Genomic DNA, 5,481 nt, shown 5'->3' with positions numbered 1-5,481 from the left:
CATCCTCATCATCAGTAGCGTTCTTCGAGTCTTCAATTTGAAGTAAGACCTCAAAGAATTCCTGGTAAGTAGCATAGAGAGTAGAGGTTGCTATAGTGCGCCATTTCTTGCAAGTTCCCTTCTTAAATAAACGAAGCATCTCCTAGGGATTAGCAGCAGTCTCGAGGTAATAACGAGATAAGTCTATGAACCTTCGATGATACTTAGTGGCTGACATCTTACCCTGCCTCAGGTCTGTGAACTCATTCTTCTTACTATCTAAATACTCTGGAGGAACAAATCTAGTCTGAAATATCCGTTTGAAAACATCCCAATTTATAGCATCCTCATTAGATAATGATTTCCTCTCAGGATCCCACCAAGATTCTGCTCCTAACCGAAAGAACCAGGTTGCTGTCTCGACCCATCTCTCTAGGGGAAGATTACCTTGCCTATGCATAACTCGAAAGCTCTTCTCAACATGATCGAACCATATCTCTGACTTCTCCGATCCCTCATAACCGAAGAAATCATTAATCTTCAGGCGAGATACAATATCCAGAGTATTCCTTGGGGAAGGATGGAGTGAAGACTGAATAACATTGACAATAGCACCAAACTATCCAAAGTTCGGAAAATCATTCTCAACTGAAGTACGTGGCTCCCTACGAGGTGGCATGGTTCTGACATAAGAAAACAAGAGTTAAAACACACTAGGAAGTGCAGGACTATCTAAACCTATGCTCTGATAGCAAACTGACACACCCCGACCTGGAAAGGTCGAAGCATGCTGGCCATCACCGTGAGGTGACATAACCATAAAGGTAAGTGATGCAAAAAGTGAATAAATTTAAAACTAACTAAAACTAATTATACTAAATAGTGAAAGAGTGCGCAATCGTGGGAAAACCCACAACAATTATTCCGAGCGTAATAGACAATGAGACTACAGAAGAGTAGTCAAAGTAACTAAGTACACTTATTACATAACAATGATAAGTTCGTACGTCTAAACAAAAAAAAATGTCAGAACTGCCAAGATTCCTTGAGTGCCACAAAGAGTACAGCTATATAGGTCCTGGAGGGGCGAAAAAAAAAGTTGAGTGGGTCAGCAAAATAATGCTTATACTAAATCCTTGAATTTTCGAATATACTAACCCTTCGCCATAAAACAAGTATAGTTTCCTTAAAACATACTACGTAGGTATGTAAACGATAAATCAATAATATTATAACAGTATTATAACCAGAAATATACCAAAACATGATGTATCGAATGCCACAATAATATAATCATGTGATAAACAAGTATAACTAAGTGCTCATCCATCTAAGCTGACATACGAGTTCGAACAGATAATTTCTGACACGAACATGACTGGTTGTAATCAATATGCTCGAGTACTACGATCACGTACAGACTGGTGCAGAAGCACATCACATACAAGCCGGATTGCCTAATGTAATCTACCCGACATGACTAGCACCTAACTTGGATCCAAGGTAAGCGAACGGTGCGATGTGAACATACACGTGAAAGACTGGCCCTCGCCCTGGGGCGAGTACTAACACCAGTGCAGTAAGATGAGCATGTACAAATATGTATGAATACCATGACAGTAATATCTCATCCATATAGCAGCATTTATCACAATTATATCACAATAACGGATACTTGGCAATATAAGCATAAAAGTGTAATAACTACACAATTAGAGAAACTATCAATATGTATAGGTATAAAATAAATTGCCCACTCACAAGTATGTCGCTGGGTCGTAACCCCCGAGCCTAGCTTGGCCTCGAACGTCCTCGGGATACGTTTCCCCTATATGTGATATAACTAAATAGAATTAATTAAAGCACATATATGCAAACCTAAATAAAACTCCCATAGTATGCTCAAACCTAGGGTTTAAATATACCGTCATGACCTACTCGACGTCACGAACATCCCCAAATTTTTAAAATAATTTTTGGATGGCTCATACTGCCTCACGCGTCGGCAAGGGCACAGCCAGATGCACCTCCACGTGCAGGCCAGTACCGTTAGTTGGCCTGACGCCGTCAAGAATATTCCATTAAAAGCTAATAGAAACTAACGGCGTTACCTGACGCCGTCAAGAATATTCCGTCAACTCTGACGGAATATTTCGTCTCCTTCTCCGGTGAGCCCCGTCGTCGTCGTCGTTTGTCGGATTTCTGGAAAATTTTCAAACTTACTATTCTCATTCATTTCTCAACCATTTTCGATGTATGATATATGGATTTGAAGCTAGTGAAGTGAAGAATCGCGTTGTACCTGTTTGAAGTCCAAAAAGTGGACGGAAGTCATTGGAAAAAGCCTCGAAAGTTCCGGCCAAAAGTGACCTATTTGAAACTCGATCTTTTCACTCCCAAACTTCTTCCAAATTGTAGTAAGAGCCTCGAGGAGTTGCGTAGAAGCTTCCCCAAGCTTCAAAATTCCCTAACTCGTTCGAAAACTCGTCGAAATCAGTTTGCCCGAGTTCGACGTTGAAAACTCGTCCATTTCAGGTTTCAAGAACATGGTTATATTCGTGAAGATGAGTGGAGTACAATGGTGTGGTTTTTGGGTTCAATCCGCGAGCTTAGCAACTCGTTTGAGGGTTTTGCAGAGAAGAGAGCATATGGAAGATAGAGAGAGTGTCCCCTTTTTCCTTTTTCTAATTGGGTGACAGAAATGAGGGAATGGATGGGATTGGTGAGAGTGAGAAATAATGGAGGAGGGTGCACGGGATGGGCTAAGAAAAGCTAGGGATATGGTTTTTGGGTTTTGTACAGAAAAGGTATCGAAAACCTATCCGAAACAGTGTTTTCACACTAATAAAATTTATGTACACTCACAATGTGTACAATTTAAAGGCAATAGCGAGAAATAAAATGAAAGCGATAAGAATACGTCCACGTCACTTGCAAATAAGGGCATAACCGTCGATACACATACTCGGGGAGAAATTACATAGAAAAATTAGGGACGGGTCATCACAGTTATAACCAACAGAAATTGTTAAAAGGAATTTTGAATCCAACGTAATATAAATGTATTCCTGTCGATTATAACCGACATGAATTGTTAAAAGGAATTTTGAATCCAACGGCTAGCTGGCGCCAATTACCGTTGGATTCATTTTTTTTATAGGTTTTTTGGGCCTTTTAAAAAAAAATCTCAAAATTTCTATTTTTTTCCTATAAATACCTAAGCCATTCATTCACCATTCCTCACAAAATTTTCACCATTCCTACACCATTCAATTCTCATATTTTCCTTCCTCTTTCAAAAATCTATCCTTCATTTTTTTCAATAATTTTCAAATGGCCTCGTCTGCAATGAAAGGTAGGGCTTGGACCCGAAAAGAAGATGAAACTCTTTGCAAGGCTTATAGATGGGTGTCGGAAGATAGTGTGAGGGGGAATTGTCAAACAAATGACGGTGTTTGGATTCATGTGTCCAAAAAATACTTAGAGTTCTATGAAGGTACCACTCCAGTGAATATTCGAAAGCACGAGAGTTGTTATTCAAGATGAAAGAAACATCTTCAACCAAGTTTGAACAAATGACATCAAGCATTGTTAGCAGCCGCAAGTAGACATGAAAGTAGTGCTAATTACTACGACGAAGTAAGTGTTTTCACAGTTTATTTTAAATATTTAATTATATTACACTTAATTTCATAAATTAATTTCCTTTAATTTTTTTTCTAGGTACACCAAACGGAGGAATTGTATATGGAGAGTAGCTCGAAACCCTTTCAGTTTCAGAGTTTTTGGGAAATTTGTAAAGGGTAAGGAAAATGATGATTACGCCGTTCAACAAGAAGTGGCGGTTGTTGGAATCTTATTTGGACTCTACTAATCATGATAAGGAATGGTCACATTATAATTATAATAAGTTAGAGTTAATTATTAGGTTAACTTCCTTTAAAGTAGGACCATAAGGCAAACATGTTGAAGTGATGGAAAGCCCCACGTCTATAAGGATTGAGTAGTGCTTTCAGTTACCAACTGCTGTCCATAATAGGTGGAAGGCAATTTGGATCAGCATCTATATATGGAGTGGTCCCTGCTCAAGAGGAAATGGTTCTATACAGAAACTAGCCCTATTCTAGTGAGAACATAAGGTCCCCATTGAGTAGAAGATTTTTCCTTATACATCGTTTCACGGCTTTATCAGACATACAACAACCAAAGGTGAGAACTTATTTATTTCTTTCTATCAAATGCATTTGGATTAAATTGATAACCAAACTCTTGTTCAGACACATGTATGTGGATTGTGATTTAGGGTTCTTGCTAATTGTAAAGTTCCAACATTTAGTATCAGAGCATGTATTAGCTCACCCTAAATTCAATTCTTTTAATTATTCTTTTAAATTCGGTTTGTTTTATGGCTGCATCTAACTATCTTGTTAGACTGCCTACGTACCCTTAAACGGGATCAAGCCATTCGTAGTTCAACTTAGTACGTCAAAGCATTCACAATCATTATATGTAGGTAATATGCATATAGATATGCCATAATGTAATTTAACACTCAACCATATCATAGTATCTTAGACTATATAAATATATGTATGACATGGTATACATGTGCATAAATCAAATCAAAAGCGTTTGCAGAATTATCGATCATATTTACATATATATATATATGATAAAAAGAAATGACCTACTCACCTGAGGTCCGCGCTACGACTCCCTAGCATGAATATCAAGACATCACGAACCATCATTGCCTAGAACAATTATCAAATCACATCTCAAAATTTATAACAATAGAACACATAATTTACGTAAAACACATCCCTACGTAATTCGATCCGGAAGATCCGCATCACGGATTTCCGATCCGTTACTTCCAAAGATACACATTATAATTCTAGAACAATATCCTAAAGTTTCAGGACGATCCAACGGTCGAATCTTTGCCAATTGCCAAAACCAAGTGGCGGTTAACATTTTATTTTACAAACTTACAAATCAAATTCGGAAAGATCCGTGTGTCGGATTCCAAATCCGTAAGTTCCTATAATCCTCAAATATTACGAACAATAACCTATTAAAGTTTGATGACGATCCAACGGTCGGATCGTCGATTCATAGAATGACCTAATCACGTATTGTAGAGAATTTAGGTTCTAACGATCAACTTGCATCATACTATTGTCAGAACTAAATTCAAGGCATCTAATTTAGCCTAAGAATAGCATCGATGACCTCTTGGCCACGCGCCACTGTGGGTGGCGGTCGGCCGCCCAAACTCACCGGAAAATTCAATTATTTTTAAAAATTCTCAAAAATTCCAAAAATGAAGATCTCAAAGAGTAGAGCAAAGTTATACCTGCAGCCAAGTCCAATTTGGCCTAGAAAGGCTCCAATTTCACTCAAACCCGTTGGAAACCCTAAAAATAGGTGTGTTCGATTCGCCTTCTCCGGTGCTCCGCCGCTCCTACAGTTGTTTGGGGTTTGTTTCTGGCACCCTAA

Source organism: Malus sylvestris, chromosome 16 (assembly GCF_916048215.2).
Source record: "Malus sylvestris chromosome 16, drMalSylv7.2, whole genome shotgun sequence".
Taxonomy (NCBI): domain Eukaryota; kingdom Viridiplantae; phylum Streptophyta; class Magnoliopsida; order Rosales; family Rosaceae; genus Malus; species Malus sylvestris.
The sequence above is the reverse complement of the archived record's forward strand: the minus strand, read 5'-3'. Positions refer to the sequence as shown.